The sequence below is a fragment of the Marmota marmota genome, unplaced genomic scaffold (assembly GCF_001458135.2).
Source record: "Marmota marmota marmota unplaced genomic scaffold, marMar, whole genome shotgun sequence".
NCBI classification, from domain to species: Eukaryota; Metazoa; Chordata; class Mammalia; order Rodentia; family Sciuridae; genus Marmota; species Marmota marmota.
Genome location: NW_026000026.1, coordinates 73,179,015 through 73,201,439, shown reverse-complemented (window position 1 = coordinate 73,201,439; position 22,425 = coordinate 73,179,015). Strand labels below are relative to the sequence as shown.

The 22,425-nt window shown below is 42.7% G+C and overlaps 1 long non-coding RNA gene across 2 annotated transcripts in view; it reads right to left on the bottom strand.

Annotated features, from left to right (window-relative positions):
* Window positions 1-438: 438 nt before the first annotated feature.
* LOC125619110 overlaps window positions 439-22,425 on the bottom strand; it is a 30,993-nt gene continuing 9,006 nt past the window's right edge. The window contains exons 2-5 of one of the 2 annotated variants that reach the window (XR_007350600.1): window positions 20,455-20,618; window positions 13,973-14,021; window positions 9,506-9,647; window positions 439-4,134 (exon numbers count right to left, since the gene is read on the bottom strand). This is a non-coding gene — a long non-coding RNA (uncharacterized LOC125619110). The remainder of the gene's footprint in view (window positions 4,135-9,505; window positions 9,648-13,972; window positions 14,022-20,454; window positions 20,619-22,425) is intronic. The other variant, XR_007350601.1, reaches the window with a different exon arrangement.

Genomic DNA, 22,425 nt, shown 5'->3' with positions numbered 1-22,425 from the left:
CATTGAGGATAGCTTTTGAAAAGCTTTACCAGGATACAGGGTGGCAGGGGGGATATCTAATGGAACCCCATGATCAGGATAGAGCTGGCAGCCAGGAAAAACTAGAACTAGAGACTCAGGAGTCAACAAATTGAGCAATCTCTCTCTCTCCCTCTCCTTCCTTCTTTCCTTCCTTCCTTCCTTGTGGATTTCTTGTGATCTGCACAGACACCCCAGAGGTGTCAGATACTCCCACACCCAGCTAGTCACCAGGTCCTATTAAAAATCACCCTCTTGCGTCAGGGCTGGAGACTGTCTCCTCTGCAGTTTCCCTTGTACTGCATCTTGCTTGTTTGTTTACCATCTGATCATTTTTCTGTCTCTGTTATTGCTTCTTCCTTCTTCTGACCCCTAGCGCAAGCATCACATTTCAGTTCTTTGCTCTTTTCTGAAGCTCCCTTTTGTTTTTTGGTTTTTGGTTTTTTTGACTCCTAAATGAGAATATAGTGGTTAAGAACTTAGGTTCTAGAATCCTAATGGCCTGTGTTTGAATCTTCCACTACTTTCTGATTGTGTAAACTTGGGAAAGTTAATTGAATTTGTGAGCCTTAATTCCTCATCTGTGAATTGAGGTGCATATAAAGTGCTTAGTTGGCACAATATCCAGCGCACAGAAAGGACTCAATTGGTGGTAACAATGATTAGCCTTACCTTGTCCTCTTTCCTGAGTTTCAGTCCTAGATCCCCTGCTAGCCTTTTCCCTTAGATGTTCTGCTGGGATCTCATATCCACCTGTCAGAATTCTCCAGATACTGGGGGAAGATGCACCTTTCCCCAAGAGAACTGAGGGTGGGGGGGCCTGAAAAAGATGGATGGTCTCATCAAATTCTTGAAGGAACCTGACCTCAGTCAGGCCTCAGGAGAGAAGACTCCAAAGAGCAGTGCTCCTGTAAGCCCCCAAGTCCTGTGCTGGCTGACTCTTGGGACTCAGGAGGGCAGGCAGGGCTGCCATTAGAGGAACATGGAGGATGGGAATCCAATCTAAAACAGCCCGGGGTGGTGAGAGATGTCGCAGGATCTTCAGTGCTTCAAGAGTGTATGAAAAGTGTGAGCCACATCCTCAGGGCATTGTGCCAGGCTCAGGCTGGGGCCTCCCTCAAGTGCTGGGGTTTTAGTGCACTTCTGGAGGCCAGAAGCGCTCCTGTTTTTAGCTGAGCTATTACAGATCCCCTTTGCACCCTTGTGAACATTCATCACCAAGTCCCACGTGTAGAGTGTACAGCTTTCTAGGACCCAGCAGCCCTGCTCTCTGCTCCCAGGTGGAGACATTTCTGCAGCAGGAATATTGGAGGGCAGTGCTCTCCTCCCACCAGCACAGAGATGGGGAGTGGGGCAGGGAGGCTGCCCTGCCAAATAGTTCAGCGCTCTGACTCTGAGTCAGAATGTGCCTGTGCATCCTGCCTTTGCCATTACTGTCTTTGTGGTCCTAGGTCAGTCAGTTAACTTCTTTGTCTCCTCTGTACTGCAGAGATGATGAAGGGCTGGGGATATAGCTCAGTTGGTAGAGTGCTTGCCTTATATGACCAAGGCCATGGGTTCAATCCCCAGCAACACAAAAATAAACAAACAAAAAATGGAGATACTGAAGGGGTGGTAATTCAACAACGAGTCTAATTGTTGAATTTTAGTAAGATAATGCAGGGAAAGCACTCAGTTTTATTCACTTACATGATCTGAGCCCTAGGGCCCTGGCCTTGCAGGAATAACAACCCCCATTCCACACACACACACCCTGACTGCCATCTCTACCCCATCTATTTAGTCCTCTGTTTACATATCTGTCGTTGCCTTTGGATGATAAGCTCCATTAAGTCAAAGAACTGTATGGGTCTATGTCCCTTGTGTCCAGCATAGGACTTGGTATATGGATGATCTTAATACTTGTTTATTGGAAGGAAGTGGTGAAACAATATAGAAGACCCAGGATTCATTTGGCCTCAGAGTCCCATCATCCACTCTGGTTATTCCCCATAAATGGAGGGCCTAGGTCCCTCACTGTCCTAGAGGCTGGAGATACCACAGCAAATGCAACAGACTGAGCTCCTAGCCTGGTGAACTGTCCAAAGGGTGAAAGACATTAATCGCATAACAAAACCAATTCTACATTTCAACTGGGAAATTTGCAAGTAAGGAGAAACCTGCTGCTGTGACAGCATAGAACAGGAAGATCACTTTTTGGGGAGGAAAGAATTGGAAGGAATTTGCCACACCATGTAACAAGTAATGTAGGCCCAAAGAAAGGACAGGCTGTAGGTTAGGGGTGTAGCTCAGTGTTAGAGTACTTGCCTAGCATGTAAGAGGCCCTGGGTTCAATCCCCAGCAAAACACAAACAGCCAGAGGCTTGGTTGAAGCAGAAGGTGAAAAAAATCTTTCAGGCAGAGGGAATGTGCAAAAGTCCTGAGGCTGAAGGTACTTTTGCTGGATGGAAAACAAGGCTTATGTGACTAGAACCCGATAATGGAGGAATTCAGTGGCCTCTAGAAGGTTGCAGAGCTGGGAGCACAGGTTATGCAGAGCCTTTTTTTTTTGTTGAATGATACTAGTTAAAATTTTCTCAATTTTATGTATATGTGCACTGTGCTAAGTACTTTGCATGCATGTTTTCTCAGTTACTTTTCACTTTTTGGTGCTATTATTCCCATTTTACAGGTGAGGAAAATCCTGACTCAGGAAGGTAAACTTGCTCTGGATCACACAGATGGTGCTAACGTAGTTGTAGTTGGGATTTGAACCCACACGTTAGGGCCCAACATCTACCTTCTTAATTCCTGCACCGGGTCTAAGAATTAAGTGCGGACTTCCATCTTTGGTGCACATTCCAGCTTTGCTACTTGTCGCTGATGCTTATCCTCCAGACTGGAGGAACCCAGGTATGCCTTTGCCCTGGTCAGACGTGCTCTCCGTGCTCTCCAGTGGCGACCGCCTGTAGAGGTGGCCAGAGTCGCCTGGTTTGGGCTCCCGTCCACGTGACCAACCAGGCGCCGCCTTGCCGCCCAGCGCGTTGCAGTGCAACGGGTGCTGCTGCTGCCACCACAGCTGTGAAATCTGGAGGCATCCCACCCGGGAGCCGCCCCGGGTTGGGCAGGGAGGGGCGCCCGGCAGCCTCCGGCAGAGGGCTCCCTCCCCGCGCTCCCAGGACTGAGCCCGTAGCCCTGCGCCTGCTTCACGTCTCCTCCAGCGTTGAGGGGGAAAGCAGCGTTCATTTCTGATTAAAAACGACTCTTTTTAAATGGGCTTCATTCTTTATTTCTTTTCGTCCTCTCCCAGGGCCAGAAAGAGGCGGAAAGCGACACCGAGAATCCATTCCAAACGAGCAGCCAAGAGAAGACGCGGCAGCTCCCAGATGTTGATGTTTTGTTTTTTGACATAAATCTTTGCACTCATATGGGAGTTTTCATTGATTCATGTTCCCATCTGCTGAATTTCCTTTTATTTATTTAATATGGCTTTTTGGGGAAATCTTGCTCTGAAGCTCTGGAGGAGCATAAACCGTAGCAACCGCTGCACCCCTCCTCCCTCCTCCAAACCTTGGCTGCTGGGGGCCGGAGCTTCAGTGCCTGCAGAGAGGCCGCTCCAAGGCTTCCTCGCTGGGGGGCAGGCGCCCCAGGCCGTGTTAATGTGGCCGTTCCACTATTTGGGGCCTGCCAGAGGCTGCCAACACTAGAAAGAACAAGCCGCCCTCCCTGGTGCTGGGGATTGAACCCAGGGCCTTGCCCGGGTTAGGCAAGGCTATACCACTGAGCTTCAAGGCAGCCTTACTCCAAAGAAAGCAACCATGAGCGAGACAGATGGGGTGGAGTGTTCCTCATTCTCACTGTACCCAAATATCATGTTTCCTTCATGCGAAAACACTCGTTCTAATCGACTGGGAAGCCAGAGAACATCTAACAATGGTTGTTCTATTAAATGTAGTAGTTTACCCTACCCCCCCCACACACACACACCCGCTTTCCGGCACCCCAACAATGATACTTTGGTAATTATCAATTCTGACTCTGGAGTCAGACTGTCTGGGCTTGAATCCTGAATCCTGATTCTGCTTTGCATAGCAAATTCCTGGGCAAGTTCACTTCTCCAAGCCTCAGATTCTGCATCTGTAAAATAGGGATAATTACTACTTCTTTCTCAGACATAGGCACACTTTACAGATGAGAAAACTGAGGCTGAGAGTAGTTAAGAGATCTATCCAAGTGATCCTTACTCAATCCCACCACCTTGCCCTCCCACCAGTGCCCCCTCCAGCTTCTCCCCTAGGGTTCCAGGATAGATCATAATCCTGACAGAGAGAGTGCCGGAGTACGGCTGCAGCAGAATAATCAGGGGGTGACGAATAACTTGTGTACTTGATACAGCAGGAGTGGGAGCCCTTTATTGCAGGACAGGAGCAGTATTTATACATTCCACACAGCTTATCTAATTAGCATAAACTAGATACATCAGTCAACCAATAAAGAATTTCCACACTTAATGGCTTGTTTTTGTTACTTCTCAAACCACTCCCTCTGGCATTTTGCCAGGCACCGTCCAGACTTGTTTAAGAACTCTAACATTCCCCTGGCAAAATGCCAGGTGTTATTTTGACTTGTTTACAGACTCTAACATTTCCCCCTTTTGTTTAATTTAAATAATGACCATAGTGGTTTTTACAGAAACACCATAAATAACCTGCTACAAACAGAAAGGGAGGATACAAAATGCCACAATACCAAGCCACTTGATGGCTCCATGCAAGAAGCCCTTGGAAAAATTATACCAGCAATGACACTGTTAGCAAAGATACCGAGTTACAATTTGTTATAGATTACAGTTTGTTGTCTCAGTCCAGGTAAAGCAGTGTCTCAATAGATTAACTCACAGTCCAGGTAAGTTCTGCAGGCAGCTAGCTTGATCCGAAGTCTCGTCCGTTTCTCAGCCGAAGTCTCGTCCGGTTTTCAGCAACACTGGAAATTCTTCCACCTTGGTCTTTACCGGCACTGGGACGAAGGCAGGAACTCCGGATGGCTAAAGAAAATCCTGTAGCATTCTACTAAGAAAACAACCTTCTGAACAATTTAGTACATTATCTCAAGGTTTTTTTGCATTTGAAATAGCATTAATAGTGCTCATTACTCATCAGCTTCCAGGTGTGGGAGAACCATTGTAGCTTAGTTATTGGCATTGAAAATGACCAAACATCAGGGACACCAGTAGCATCTTCTGCTGGCTGTAGTGCCTGGGCAGCCCCAGATGGCCCTGGGGAGTGTCCCGGACTCAAACTGCTACTGGGCACAGGGAGCAAGAGCCTGCGAGACTGTGCCTCCAGGTCAGGTCTAGATTTGGGTTCGCGGCAGTGGAAGAGCCAGCTCCCCGGCCAGGAGGCGGGGAAGGGCCAGTCGCCGCCGCCTCTTGGAAAATCCTTGCTGCGCTGTGACTGGCTTGCACACTCGGCAGCCGCCTCTCTGCTTCACGCACCCTCCGGTAACGAAAAGTATTTAGTAGTAGCCTTTTGCAATTTCTTTCTTGATAATCCTTCCTCCTCTGAACTTTTTTCTTCTTTCTGACTAGAGTTCTTGGGCTTTTATCAACACATGCCCTAACTATTCTTGGTTCCATTGGGGTGCCTCTTTCCCTTATCAATTTACTTCTCACCCCTTCCATATTTTCATCACAAAAACAATACAATACACTGAGACAAAACAAGACACAAACATACTGTATCAATCTTCTCCATTTTCTCGAAATGGTCATTTTTCCTCTCGCCCTATCTGCCTAGGGACGAGCAGATTTGCTCCCGTCCTATCTGTGGACGGGCAGCTTTTTTTCGTCACTTACCCCCGAGTGTCCCGGGGCTCCCCGTAACGGGCCACCATCTGCCGGAGTACGGCTGCAGCAGAATAATCAGGGGGTGACGAATAACTTGTGTACTTGATACAGCAGGAGTGGGAGCCCTTTATTGCAGGACAGGAGCAGTATTTATACATTCCACACAGCTTATCTAATTAGCATAAACTAGATACATCAGTCAACTAATCAGGAATCTCCACACTTAATGGCTCGGTTTTGTTACTTCTCAAACCACTCCCTCTGGCATTTTGCCAGGCACCGTCCAGACTTGTTTAAGAACTCTAACATTCCCCTGGCAAAATGCCAGGTGTTATTTTGACTTGTTTACAGACTCTAACAAGAGAGGTACTTTCTTTACCATGAGGCAGGGAAAAAGTCGAAAAGTTGATTCAGAATGCCAGACACTTTAGAACAATTTCCATTTGACTTTGGAATGTAGGCCCAAATTGGGAAAGGACCTAGACGTCATCTTGTCCAGTCTTTTACCTATGCAGACCTCCCAGACAGGCACAGCTTCTTCTAATGGAAGATGCCTCTGGCATTAGGAGACCTACAGACCACTGTATAGAACTATTGGTTCTCTGCGCATGCTAAGTGAATATCTCCTTGCTGAGGAGAATATGGCTGGATATCTGAGACTGATTTGATTCTAAGCTCACCGTGTCTGACCACATGCCCTTAGCCTTCATTTACGAGTGCCATGTCTGTAAAACCTTACACATACATTAAACCTTGCTCATACTCCCACACTCTCCCAGCTGGATCTCAGACATGGCAACAATCTGACCTCAACCATGCCCCCTATAACAAGGCAGTAGAGGATCCTTGATTTCTAATGACCATATGGAACAGGGCTGCCTGCTGACCTGAAACACTCTTCGGGTCATTATGTGAGGGGAAAAATGCATTTCTGTTATTTAAGTTACTGAGTTATTTCTGGCTTCCTAGTTATACCAGTTGGATGTAACTTAATTTTTGAAAGAGGGTAGACAGTGAGTTGGTCAAGAGCATAGGTTTTGAAATCAGATTGATTTAATATACTTTCAGCTCTACCCTCTTTGAACTGGTGACCCTAAGTTACTAAGGAACTGAGCCTCGGTTTCCTCATCAGTAGGATGAGAGGAATAAGCACAACATCACAACCCCTTTGGAAAACAACCTTTGGACTTGTCCATTAAAGCTGTTAAGATACTAATAGTCTTTGATATAGTGATTCCAGTATTAATCATATGCCTTAGGGTTTTGAACCCCAATACACCAAAACTCATGCATAAGAATGTTCATAAAGTCCAAAAAAGGAATAGAAGTCAAATCCCTTCCACTGTGAATGGAAAGATCACTTGTGGTATTTTACACACGGAATGTGCAGCAATAAACCTCAATTAACTTCAGATACATAAAACAACCTAAATTCATTAACTTCACAAAAATAAGAGTAAGTTTAAAAACTCAAATAACGTATACAGTGTGATTCCATTCACTTATATTTCAAAAATAGACAAAACTATATCATTTAGGAATGCATACATAAGTAGTAAAAGTATAAAGAAAGCAAGGGGCCTGGGGCTCTGTGGTGGAACACTTGAGTAGCATGCACAGGCTCCTCCTTAGCACTACACACACACACACACACACACACACACACACACCCAAAAAAAACCCAAAGGAATGTTCATCACAGATATATGAACAGGTGCTTTTTAACTTATTGTGGGACATAATTATTTATTAAACTGTGCATGTACATGTTTTAGACAGTGTGTGTGGCTGCCTGAGAACTGGATGAGGCAACATGTAAAACACTGAGCATCACTTCCAGGTGGTTGTAGTAGATGCTCAAAGGAGCTGATTTTTTTTTTCATGTCAAGGGAAGAGTTTGAGGGCTTTGAGAGAATTTCATACAATTAGCCAATGATACCATTAAGAAAAGATTCTATTTTTTCTTTGAAGCATATTGACTGCCTGTTTTTGTAGCTTCTGTGTATACATGTGTGTATTTACATAGGTGGGAAGTATTGATTGATTTAGGATTAATTGATATTCATAAACTCAGTGCAGAGTTAGAAAACTTCATTCTGCCCCTCAGAGAACACACAGTGGGAAGGGAGAGAAATCAAAGAGGTTGGTCATAAGATAAGATCTAGGGGGCCTGGATGACCGGCTAAGAGCAATGAGGAGAAAATTGCAGAATGCTGACTTTGTGAGGGGACAAGGTCTGAGGCTTCGGCAGTACCCTGGATATCTCACCTACACCCTCCTGGCTGCATCGGCTTCCTGCAATGTTGGCAAGCCCTCAGAAGCCAGCACAGACGACAGTGGGTTGACCCAGAGCCAGTTCAGTAATGGTGAGGGAAATCATTTTGCTGACCGTGTGCTCTAAGGCACTGTGGAAGCAGCCAAGAGTAAGAGTGGTCACCCAGCCAAAAGGCACTAGAATCAGCCAGGCAGGCCAGGAAAACCTGGCTAGAGTTTTGTGGCTAGGAGATGCCAACAGAGCTATGCCCCCCGGAAGCCAGCCTCAGGAGTCTCAGAACCAAGACTGCTCTGCCCATGTCTGGCCATGAGCTCCTAGATGTGCCTCCCCAAGGGAAGCCCAGTTTGGGGTACTGCACAAGGCCTGTCTTTCCAACTATCTTCATCTGCTTTCTGCTACTATAACATAATACCACAGGCTGAGAAAATTACAAACAAAAAAATAAAAGTTTCTTTGGCTCATGGTTCTGAAGCTGGGAAGTCCAAGATCCAGGGGCTACATCTAGCAAGGGTCTTCTTGCTGTACCACAACTTGGTGGAAGGGCAAGAGAGCATGCATGAGAGAGAGAAAGAGAGGACAAGAGGGTCAGAAGTTATAACAAACTCACTTTTGACCTAATCATCTTTTAAAGGGCCTACCTCTCAACATTGTTACAGTGGCAATTACATTTCAATTTGGGGCCTGACGGTGGTGGTGCATGCCTGTAATCTCAACAACTCTGGAGGCTGAGGCAGGAGGATCACCAAGTTTCAGGCTAGCCTCAGTGACTTAGTGAGATCCTTAGCAATTTAGCAAGATCCTTACTCAAAATTAAAAAGTAAAATAAAATAATAAGGTCTGGGAATGTAGCTCAGTGGCAAAGAGCCCCTGGGTTCAATCTTCAGTACAGATGGGAGTTCAGCTCAGTGGTACAGCAATTGTCTAGCATGCAGGAGGTCCTGGGTTTGATCTCCAGCACCAGAAAATAAATTCTAACTTGAGTTTTGGAGGAAACATTCAAACCATAGTTTCAACTGATTTCTACATGGTGGGCTGATACACTCCCCCATGCAGTGAGAGTCATGGAAACAAGGACTTTTAAATCTTGGACCATTTAGACTGTAGGTTCTTGGGCTCAAGGACCCCTTGTGCCTTTCAACTTGTACTTTGCTTCCTTCTAGATAATCCAATTCAGTCTCAATTCACCCAGTATCTACTGAACATGTGTACTGTTCAGGTACTTCTTTTAAATGCTAGGGATATGATGAATAAGGAAGACATAAACCCTGCCCTCATGGAGTTTACAGTCTAGGGGAGAAAGAGTTTCTGGATAAGAAATTACAATTATGATGTATATTAGGAAAAAAAGAGGAAAGAGATTATGGAAAGAGATTAATAAGAGGACTTACATGGTTTAGTGATGTTTCTCAAACATAGTCCCTGAACTACCTACATCAGAGGCATTTCAAGTACATGTTGAAAACTCAGATTCTGGGCCTCCTGCTGGATGTGCTGAGTCAAAATCTTTGAAAATGGGGTCCAAAGAATCTGCTTTAAAAAAACAAAAAAACTAAGATAAAATTTACATAACAAAACACCAGTCATTTGAAGGTATACATTCCAGTGACATTTATACATTCACCATGTTGCACAATCCTTACCTCCAGTCAGTTCTTTTTTTTTTTTTTAATATTTATTTATTTATTTATTTTTTAGTTTTTAGTTTTCGGGAGACACAACATCTTTGTTGGTATGTGGTGCTGAGGATCGAACCCGGGCCGCACGCATGCCATGCGCTATGGCGCGAGCCACATCCCCAGCCCCAAAAGGCTTTTTTTTTTTTTTTTTTTGGTGCTGGGAATTGAACCCAGGGCCTTCTGTATGCAAGGCAAGCACTCTACTGTCTGAGCTATATCCCCAGCCCTCCAGTCAGTTCTAAGACATCTTTACTATCCCTCAGCGAAGCTCCTGAAGTCACCCCCCTTTGCCCTTCTCCCTAGCCCCTGCCTACCACCAACCTGCCTTCTGTCTCTGGATTTCCCCGTTCTGGACATTTCGTGTAAATGAGGTCATACACTATGTGATCGTTTGTGTCTCGCTTCTTTCACTTAACACAATGTTTTCAAGGTTCTTCCTTGTTGTAGCCTTTCTTTTTAATGCTATTCAGTCAATCATCCATTAATGGATATTTGGGTAGCTTCTTGCTTTTGCCTATTATGACTATTACTAGTACGAGCATTCAAATACAAGTATTTGTTTGAGTTTTGTTTTCAGTTCTCTCAGGTAAATACCTAGGAATGGAATTGCTGAGTTACATTGTAATTCTATGTTTAACTTTCTTTTCTTTTTTCTTTTTCTTTCTTTCTTTTCTTTTCTTTCTTTCTTTCTTTTTTTTTTTTTTTTTTTTTTTTTTTGATACCAGTACTTGAACCCAGGGACGTTAACCACTGAACCATATCCCCAGCCCTTGTTATGTTTTATTTTGAGACAGGTTCTCACTAAGTTGCTTAGGGCCTCACTAAGTTGCTGAGTCTGGCTTTGAACTCGTGATCCTCCTGCCTCAACCCCCTGAGCCACTGGAATTACAGGTGTGCACCACTGTGCCTGGCTGTGTTTAATTTTTTAAGGAACTACCAAACTGTTTTTCATAGCAGCTGCATCATTTTACACTCCATTAGGAACATGCAAGCGTTCTACTACCTATTTGTTCTTGCCAACACTTGTTGTTTTCCTTACTATAGTGGGTATGAAGTGGTAACACATTTTGGGTTTGATTTGAATTTCCTTAGTGACTAATGATGATGAGCATCTTCATGTATTTATTGGACATTTGTATGTCTTCTTTGGAGAAATATCTATTCAAATCCTTTGCCCATTTGATTTTATTATTATTGTTATTGTTATTTTGGCAGTGCTGGGGATCAAAACCCAGGGCCTTGTACGTGCTGGGTAAGCGCTCTACTACTAAGCCACATCCCCAAAACTTTTGCCCTTTAAAAAAAAAATTGGACTGTCTTTTTGTTGTTGAGTTGGAAGTTATTTTTTAAATATTTTTTTTAGTTATACATAGACACAATATCATTATTTTGTTTATTTATTTATTTTTTTTTTGTGGTGCTGAGTGAGGATCAAACCCAGTGCCTCACTTGTGTGAAGCAAGTGCTCTGCCACTGAGCCACAAGCCCAAACCCTAGTTGGAAGTGTATATATATATATATATATATAAAATGTATATATTCCGAATCCTACATGATTTTCGGATTAATAAATAAAACGGAAAATGTCTTTTTACCTATGTGTGTGTGTGGTACTAGAGAGAGACTGCACCCAGAGTTGTGGGTTTTTTTGTTTTTTTTTTTTTGGATACCGGGGTTGAACTCAGGGGCACTAGGCCACTGAGCCACATTCCCAGCCCTATTTTGCGTTTTATTCGCTTAGTATTTTATTTGTATTTTAGTTGTTTAGTGCCTCGCGTTTGCTGAGGCTGGCTCTGGACTTGCAATCCTCCTGCCTCAGCCTCCTGAACTGCTGGGATTACAAATGTGCACCACCATGCCCAGTTTGTACCCAGGGTTTGTTTGTTTGTTTGTTTGTTTATTACCACTAAGCTATATATTCTGCTCCTTTTTTTTTTCTTTTTAAGTTTTGAGATAGGGTCTTGTTAAATTGCCCAATTTGTGATCCTCCTGCCTCAGCCTCCCGAGTCTTTGAGATTATAGTGTGTGTCACCACATTGGCTTCTGTTTGTTTTTGTTTTAGCCATTAAGTTTGTGGTCATCTATTGCATAGCAATAGGAAACAAATACAGGCCCAAAGTAAGAGAAGGTTCTGAAGTTAGTATAAGCGGTTTCTTGCTTGGGCTTTATGACCTAGCAGATTCAGCAGTGCTCCAAATGTCTACTGCAGATAAGAATGCTGATGGACCTTCTGGGAATCCCCAATAGAAGAATTCAGATGTAGATTCCTGATTTTTTTTTTTTTTTTTGGTACTGGGGATTGGACTCAGGGATGCTTTATCATTAAATTATATCCCCAGAACTTTTTTTTTTTTGAGACAGAGCCTCACAAAGTTGCCCAGGCTGGCCTCAAATTTGTGATCCTCCTGCCTTGACCTTTTGAGTCACTTGATTATAGCCATATGCCATCATGACTGGCTAGACTGCTAAAAAAAATATATTCTTTTTTATTGTAGCTATGCCTTCTTAACATAAATAAAATATTCATGCAAAAAAAAAATCCAGTTCCTGGGAAAGAAACTGATTGTAAGATCTGGAATGCCAAGTGGACTTACCTATTTATTAGAGAGGCTATCCAAAGGATTCACATGAAACAGCTAGATAAAAGAAGTGGATAAAGCTGGGTATGATGGTACATGCCTATAATCCCAGTGATTTGGGAGGCTGAGCCAGGAGGACTGCAAGTTCAAAGCCAGCCTCAGCAACTTAGTCAGGTCCTAAGTTAACCCTGTCTCAAAATATAAATAAAAAGGGCAGGGGATGTGGCTCAGTGATTAAGTACCCCTGAGTTCAATTCCTGGTACTAAGAGTGGGGGGAAAAAAGAGGTAGATTGGGTAAGGAACATGGAAAGCGACATGGAGCTTCACATGTTCAGCTATCTGGAAGCCCATTTTATAGGATGTGAGGTAGGGTCCAAACTTTTCATTTTATTGTTTTTTTGGGGAGTTACTGGGAATTGAACTCAGGGGCACCCGACGACTGAGCCACATCCCCAGCCCTATTTAGTACCTTATTTAGAGACAGGGTCTCACTGAATTGCTTAGGGCCTCACTGTTGCTGAGGCTAGCTTTGAATTTGTAATCCTCTGTCTCAGCCTCCAAAGCCACTGGGATTACAGGCATATGCCATCCCACCTGGCTTCATTTTACTGTTTTGAGTGTGGATTTCCAGTTGTCCCTTAACCATTTATTAAAGAACTAGCCTAGGGCTGGGGATATAGCTCAGTTGGTAGAATGCTTACCCTGCATTCACAAGGCCCTGGGTTCAATCCTTAGCACCATAAAAAAAGAAGAAAATAAGAACAATCCTTTTCCTTGTGAATGGTCTTGGCACTCTTGTCAAAAATCTATAGACCAAGTCAGGTGTGATGGCACATGCCTATAATCAATCCCAGTGGCTCGGGAAGCTGAGATAGGAGGATCGCAAGTTCAAAGCCAGCCTCAGCAACTCAGTCAGGCCCTAAGCAACTCATCCAGACCCTGTGTCTAAATAAAATACAAAAAAAAAAAAAAAAAAAAAAAGGCTAAGGATGTGGCTCAGTTGCTAAGCGCCCCTGGGTTCAATCCCCAGTACAAAAAAAAAAAAAAATCTATTGACCATAGATATATGAATTTAGTTCTGGACTCAAAATCTATTTTCTTGATATATGTCTAGCCTTAAGCCAGTATTATACAATTTTGATTACTGTAGTTGTGTAATGAGTTTGGAATCAGAAAGTGTGAATCCTCCAACTTTGTTCTTATTCAAAATTGTTTTGGTTTTTAGGATCCCCTGCCATTCCATATGAATTTTAGGATCAGTTTTTCCATTTCTGCACTGAATCAAAAACTCTGAAGGAAAGCTGGGCATGGTGGCACAGCCCTGTAATTCCAGCTACGTAGGAGGTTGAGGAGGGAGGATTGCAAGTTCTAGGCCAGCCTCATCAACATAGCGAGACTGTCTCAAAATAGCTTAGTGACAGATAACCTCTAGGTTCAGTCCGTAGGACCACAAGCTAAACTCAGGAATTTCCCCTCTTTTTTAAATGGTACTGGGGATTGAACTCAGGGCTTTCTGCATGCTAGACAAGCACTTTCTCATTAAGCTATAACCCAGCCTCCTTTTTAAAAATAATTTTTTAAATTCTGAGACAATCTCACCTTGTTGCCCAGATTACAGGTGTGTCCCACCATGCCCAGTAGGAATCTTCTTTAAAAGAAAAAAAATTAATTGTGAGTAAAATGAACATAATATAAAATTTACCATCTTAACTATGTAAGTCAGTAAATACAGTCAGTGGTGTTAAGTATATTCACATCGTCATGCAATGAATTCCCAGAACTTTTTCATCTTGCAAAACTGAAACTGTACTCATTAAACAACTCGCCATTCCCCCACACCAGATCCTGGCAACCATTCTTTGACCTTCTGTCTCTGTGAGCTTCACTCCTCTAAGTACCTCATATAAGTGAGATCATGCAGTGTCTTACTGTCACTGGTTCATAAATCTTAGCATAATGTCTTCAAGTTTCATCCATGTTGTAACATGTGTCAGAATTTCTGTCCTTTTTAAGGCTGAATAATATTTCAGTATCTCTCTCTTTCTCTCTCTCTCTCGTTTGTTTATATATTCAGCAATCTATGAATGTTTGAGTTGCTTATACCTTTGGCTATCATGAGTAAAGCTGTTATCAACATGGGAGTCCAAATATTGGTATAAGAGCATGTTTTTGATTCTTTTGGATTTATACCCAGAATTGGAATTGCTGAACCACATGATAATTCTATTTTTAATATTTTGAGGGGCCACCATATGATTTTCCATCAAACTGTTCCATTTTACATTTCCACTGACAGTGCACACAAGTTCCAATTTCTTCACATCCTCACCAATACTTGTTATTCTCTCAGATTTTTTTTGACAGTATGAGGTAATATCTTATTGTGGTTTTGATTTGCATAGGAATCTGATTTTTTAAATTAACTTTATCTTCAAGCAATTTTAGATTTACAGGAAAGTTGTAAAGATAGTACAGAGAATTTCTGTGTGTCTCTCATTTGGTTTATAAAAGAGAACTCACTAATGTTGTAATCTTACTTTCCATGGTACTTTGTCAAAATTGGAATCTAGTTGGGCATGATGGCACATGTCTGTAATTACAATGACTCAGGAGGCTGAGGCAGGAGGATTGCAAGTTTAAGGCCAGCTTCAACAACTTAGAAAGGCCTTTAGCAACTTAGAGAGATTGCGTCTCAGAAACCAAAACTCCCTGGTAATCTGCTTTGTGATGAGCACAAACACATAGTGATGTGTGTGTGTATGTGTGTGTGTGTGTGTGTGTATGTGTGTGTTGCTGGGGATTAAGCCCACAGCCTCACACATGCTAAGCAAGTGCTCTACCCCTAAACTACTCCCCAACCCACACAGTGATTCTTACATGTACTAAAAACCCACTGATTTAGGGATCAGAAAAGTTTTTTTCAGAGAAATACATTTCAGCAGTTACTTGAAAGACAAGTCTAAGTGAGTAAAAGAAATGGGATATGATCCAGGCAGATGGAACAAACTGTGTCAAAGCCTGGGGGTAATAAAGAACTTGGAGCATTTGAGGATAATCATAATAGCAATAATAGTAATTTATTGACACTTACCATATGCCAAGCACTAGTAAACACTTTAGAAAATTATTGTACCTAATTTTTCACAACAACTCTATAAACTGGGAAATATTATCTTTTCTATTTTATAGATGAGGCAACTGAGAGTTGAAAGAAGTAACTTGTCCAATGTCACCCAAAATGGCTAAAGTAGAACTTGAACTCAAGCCCCTTCCAATTCCTTTTCTCCCACTAGGCCCCAGTAAAATTTATTATCTACTTGCAGCAAGGAACAAAGCATTAAATACATGCTCTTCCTGCCTCCTGTCTACTCTCCTACTCTCTCCCTCAAACTTTGTACCCTTCAGGGCTCAGAGAGGCCTTACCATTCTAGTTAACGGGAGCGCTCAACAACTGAGCCACATCCCCAGTGCTATTTTGCATTTTATTTAGAGATAGGATCTCACTGAACTGCTTAGCAGCCTCGTTTTTGCTGAGACTGGCTTTGAACTTGCAATACTCCTGCCTCAGCCTCCCAAACTGCTGGGATTATAGGCGTGCGCCATTGTGCCGCCCTAAGGCCTTACCATTCTAAAGTTGTTTCTTCACTGTTATTCTGTCTTATTGAATTGGTAGGTAAATGAAAGAACGAGAAAAACAAAGAGCATTAGTAACATTTTGCAATTATAGACTCATTTTTGTATCTGTGTAATGCCTGTCTCTTTCACTGTATTGCCAACCCTGAAATGGCAAGGATCCCGTCTGATTGATTCACCTGATACCGGTAGATGCATGCTAAATATGTAGTTCACATGGAATAAATGTAGGAACTCAACAAATTTTAGATGTTGGATGAGTAATTTTTATTTTTGAGAAAGAAGAAAAAATGGGTTGCTGGATTCTATTTAAGATATCAGTTATAGTCTCCCTCTCTCTCCAGCAAAACCTTCAACTTCACTTGCCCTTCCATCATACCCCATAGAAAGTGCCAGTAGTTTTGTATGAAGAGAGAGGAAAAAAAACAACCTTGGTCTGACTGACCTAAGAAACATCTCTTTGACTCTTCAGAAGGTCAGACCCAGAGACAGGGGTGGTGAAGTCTCTATTTAAGAATATAATCAGGGCTGGGCACTGTGGTTGGCTCAGGAGGCTGAGACAGGAAGATTGCAAGTTCAAAGCCAGCCTCAGCAACACAGTGAGGCCCGAAGCAACTTAGTAAGACCCTGTCTCAAAATAAAGAATAAGAAAAGGGCTGGGGATGGGGCTCAAAAAAAAATTATCAAGAAGATAGAATACAACTTCAGAAAGTCAACTGCCTTCAAGGAGGGAAGGGGCCTAGTGACCTCTCCAGCCCTCTTCCTACGCTGGGATTCAGCTTTCCTGCACAGCACCAAAGAGCTAGCAGAATGACCATGCGGCAGGTGAAGGCATAATTGCTCTTTACTTCCCCTGGCTCCCCCAGTGTTAAATTAGCTTTATGTCAATACCACATTGGCAGTTGGGATGAATTATTGAAGTTCATTCACTGCAACAGGCCCAGGTTCCACTCGCTTTATGGAACAGAGGTGACTGTGAGCATATTATTTCTGTTTGTCTTGTTATAGTCGGTACATTTTCAGTCTGTTGTTAATATGAAGGGACTCACTCTGATGGGCAGATCATCCCAGCCTCTGCTTCTCATGAGAGCAACACAGATAGGCATGGTGGGAGGGCCCAACCTATGAGAGAGCTGGGAAGAGCTGGTGCGGGCCCCTAACTCACAGAGCTCTTTAGTTATCATAATTCACACTGTACTCCCAAACACCTATTCATACACACACAAGCACACACTATCAGCGCGCACACACACATATGCGCTTGTATACATTCAGAGTCTTAATGAAGTTACAATCAACAGAAGCCCTGCAACAAAAGTACAGTGGGAGCCAACTTTCTAGAGAACGATTTTCCAATACACTGTGCAAATTTTAAAGCCTTCTCCTCCTCTTACCTTCAACACCAATGCTTCTCTAGAAGTCCTGGCTAGTTTGCTAGCCACACTTAGCAGAAATGACTGGCCTGGGACTGGGGATATAGCTTGGTTGGTAGAGTGGGTTTGATCCCCAGCACCACAAAAAAAAAAAAAAAAAAAAAAAGATTGGCCCGGGATGTCCCAGGGCAAGGATAAGGAACCCAACTTCTGGAGGCTTCTGTGTGCATATAAGGGACTAGTCTTTCTTCTTTGATCTCCTCCAAATTTCCCATGAGCTGGCATGTTACTGAATTTCTTTTTCATTTTATTTTTTGAGTTACTGGGAATTAAACAGGCCACTCTACCACTGATCTACATCCTGAGTTCTTTTTCTTTTTTTATTTTGAGACAGGTCTCAAGTTGCTGAGATTGCCCTTGAACTTGCAATCCTCCTGACTCGGCCTCCCAAGTTGTTGGAATTCTAGGCATGTGCCACCATGCCTGACTGTGTTACTGAATTTCAAGATACTTCTGCTGCTTGGCCCAACTGCCAAAATTATTAACTAGAGCTCTGCATTTATCCAAGCACACGTGCACTGATGTTCAGTTATGAATATGCATTCACATTCCTTCACACACACACACACACACACACACACTCCACATATCCAGAGATAGGCCTCCTAGCCACGTGGTTTATTTGGAAGGCTGATGAGAAGGCCTCTTGATTCTATCAGCTGGTCACATGCCTCACAAAAATCCCACCATTAAATATTTATTCCTTTGGGAGTCCCCAGTTGAGAATCAAATACCTCTGGTCAAGGCAACACACCATAAAGTTATCATCTAACATTTTGGCAGGAACTCCACTTCTGCCCAGGGAATTTCCTTCTCCTTGGCTGGCTGACTCTTTCACATTCTTCAGGTCTGGTACAGCCTTCTCTGCCCACTCTGCACCCCTGATTCAGAAACGAAGGTTAGTCCTCCTGTTTTCCACTCTCATTACTCCCTAGCGTTTTCCTTGGATGCACCTATTATAACTGTTTAAATGATTATTAGTGTGGTTATGTACCTATAGTCTGTGGCTTTGGTGAATGGACAGCTCCAGTTGGTTACCGGCTACCTTTCTCTGCATTCTTCACTCCCAGAGCTAGCACAGTGCCTGATACAGTAGACAGTCAATAAAATTTATACGAAGTTGGAGCATTTGGGGAAAGAACAGAGAAAGAGGGAAAGTGTCACAAAAAAGTTAGAACAGATGATTCCAAACCCTCTGATCATAGGCCTTCAAATAACCTGTATTTCCCATGTCACCCTGCATGGGGCCTATTAAGATGCCCAATGGAACTACAAGGGACTGCAATAGAATTTAAGGAAGCAGAAGCTTCTTAGCTGAAGGGAAGAGGCTTGAGGGGCATTCTGGCCTAGTCTAGCTCCCCACTTTTCCAGAATGCAACAGAGAGCTTATAGTTCTAGACCAAGACTTATGTGAAGAAATCTCCTTTTCACATTTTTTGGTTTGTTTCTGAGGTCGTAGAGTATTGATAATTATTACAAAAACACTAACAGCTACCATTTATTAAAAGCTTACTATATGCCAGGCACTGGGCAAGTACTTTATACCTATTTAAATACAATTATCTTAACTAATCTTTTCAACCATCTTGGGAGGTAAGTACACTCTTATCCCCTTTTTACAGATGGGGAAGAAACTCAAAAAGAATAAGTGATTGACTGAGGTCACACAACTAGGAAGCAACTGAGCCAGGACAGAACTCTGAGGCCAAGCTCTCAACCACAAGCATAGGCTACATTCCACTTATGTCCCTTAGGAGATGCCAGACCGTCCCTTGTCCCTGCACTCTCAAACTCACTCAACAAATATAAACTGGTGCTCTTTAATTTTGGATGTATTTGGGATCTTGGGATTGCTGCTATTCCCTCGTCTAGGAACCACCAAGACCTGGCTCATGATTCCTGGAATCAGAGAAGAGGAGAGATGCCAAAACATCTGGAACTGCAGGAAAGAACAGGTATTAACAGCAGGAAGGCCCCACTTTCTTGATGTTCCCCTGCAAAACACTCCCTGGCTCCTGGCCCTGCTGTTTGAAAGATGGGCTCATTTTCAGTCTTTCCTTTGCATGCTTCTCTTCTTCTGGTGGTGATGTGGAGACTCATTTGAGAATGACGGTCTTCAGGCATGTGACAAGTGAGCCACACAGGACCACACAAACCAAAATCAGCCAATTTAGGAGAGAAGCTGCCACTGAAGCTGGGCCCTGTGATCTTGGGATGGTCAAGACCCTGGATTATTGTGTACAACCCTTTACAGGAAGTAAGAACATCATATATCTGACACCTGGAAATGGTCTTTGTTCTCTTTCTTCCCTAGTGCTCTGGTGGTTTTGTTCTTCCAATCATTCTCAGAGACTGAACTCCATAGCTCCAAATTAGGTCTAGAATCAGTTTGAATCTATGATGGTACCAGACTCCTGCCAGTGAACTTGGTCTGAGACACTTTCTGATTTGTTTTTTCAACTTGCATTGATCCTAAACTGGCTGCGGTGGTGCACACCTATAATCCTACTGACTCAGGAGGCTGAGGCAGGAAGATCACAAGTTCAAGACCAGCCTCAGAAGATTAATGAAGCCCTAAGCAACTTAGTGAGACCTTGTCTCAAAAAAAAAAAACAAAACAGGATTGGGGCTGTAGCTCAATGGCAGAACACTTACATAGCTTGTGTGAGGCACTGGGTTTGATCCTTAGCAGCACATAAAAATAAACAAATAAAATAAAGCCACGCTGTCCATATATAACTACAAAGTGTTTTTTTAATAAAAATAAATAAAGGGCTGGGGTTATGGCTCAGTGGTAGAGTGCTTGCCTAGCATGTGTGAGGCACTGGGTTCGATTCTCGGCACTGCATATAAATAAATAAACTAAAGGTCCATTGACAACTAAAATGTATTTTCCTAAAATAATAATAAATAAGTAAAAGGGATGCATCTCAGTGGTAAAATACTGGGGTTAAATCCCCAGTATAAAAAAGAAAAAGAAAAAAAATCTCCAACCTCTATTGATCCTGATATTACCTTCTCTTTACTAGCAATGAACTCCTAAGTGACAGGGTCCAAGTCGGTGTTTAATTGGCCAATTGGCATCTTCCTCTGTTCCTACTTTCTTCATTTGTGTTGCAGAGATCAGAGAGCTAGACTGTGTTTCCCTGATTCCTTTGCCATCAGGTACATTTGTATGACTGGAAGACAGAAAGGAGGAAGAGGCCTTGTTTCTCCTATTTCGGACTTTTTGCTGGCAAGAAAGATCCTGGAGATAGAGGGTTCTCCCTGTAACAGCCATTCCAATTTGCTGGTCTCCACTTTCTAATTCCTGGTTGACAAAGATCAGGCAATGTGTTTTTTAAATCAATAGTTCCAGTGGGGGCCTTTTGATTTTTTAAACTTATTGATCATGTCAAATATATGAGCTTTCCTGGTGTATTTTCTGGGGGTCCACTTCACAAGTACTTACAATTTTGTAATCACAGTTTCCCTATATTAAATTCCCTTCAGTTTAAAATACCTAGAGTGGTCTGGCATGGTAGCACATGCCTGTAATCTCAGCGACTCAGGAAGCCAAGGCAGGAGGATCGCAAGTTCTAGGTCAGCCTAAGCAACTTAGTGAAACCCTGTCACAAAAAAAATAAAATTAAATAAAACTTGGATGTATGTAGCTCAGTGGCTGAGTGCCGCTGGAGTCAATCCCCAGTACTGAGAAAAAAAATTAAAATACCTAGAGTAGCATCTGTGTCTGCACTGAACCAAGCCCTCACATAGTTGTAAAATGACTCCTTGGAGAGAAAGAAAGGAAGGGCGGGGGGAGACAGTGTTGGAAAGAAAAGATTTCTTTTTGGAGAGAAGAATTTCTTTTCTTATCTATCACTAGGTTCATAGCTAAGATCCCTATAACAAAAGACAGATTAACAAGAGAAAAGCACACAAATTTATTTAATATCAGTTTTATATGACACAGGAGACTTCATAAGAAAATGAAGACCTGTAAAAACAGGGAAAACTGTAATTTTTCTGCCTGGGTTGGATGCAGGGTGGACAGTCATGCAGAAGTATGATCGGATCAAGGCAGTATGACCTACTGGAACACAGTAGAGGGAACTCAGTAAGGCCTATTTGCCCAGATTCTTCTTATTGACTCTGTGTCTTTGAGGACAAGGATATTCATTTCCTACTTGTTTACAGAAGGCACCTTTGGAATGAGGGTCTTATGGCTTACTTCAGGGAAGAAAGGAGGAAAATGGCCTGTAATCCCAGTGACTCGGGAGGCTGAGGCAGTAGGATCATGAGTTCAAAGTCAGCCTCAGCAAATTAGCAAGGCCAGAAGCAACTTAATGAGACCCTGTCTCTAATAAATATACAAAAAGGGCTGGGGATGTAGTTCAGTGGTTAAGTGCCTCTGGTTCAATACCGGGTAACACACACACAAAAAAAAAAAAAAAAAAGGAGGGAGGAAATCAGAGAGTCAGAGGTATTATAGCCTGCGTGAGGGAAGAGGGAGAGTGGTGTTTCCTGTTTTTGCCAAGCTGCTGTATTTTAGAATAGTGTGTCCCAAATTCCATCACTAGTATGTGAAAAGTAAGGGGTCAGTTAAATAGAAATAAAAATACATTATCATAAATAAGCCTCTCTACTATAACTGGTAAACTGTCTCATTCATAGTAAAACAATGACATTCAAACTTCTCAAATCATACATATTAAATGTTTTTGGTTCTTGATATATCATTTAGATCTCAACAAAGATATTTAAAGCAATCTGGGCATGGTGGCTCATACCTGTAATCCCAGAGGCTCAGGAGGCTGAGGAAGGAGAATCATGAGTTCAAAGCCAGCCTCAGCAAAAGCGAGGCACTAAGCAGCTCAGTGAGACCCTGTCTCTAAATGAAATACAAAATAGGGATGGGATGTGGCTCAGTGGTTCAATCTCCAGTATAAGAGAGAGAGAGAGAGAGAGAGAGAGAGAGAGAGAGAGAGAGAGAGAGAGAGAGAGAGA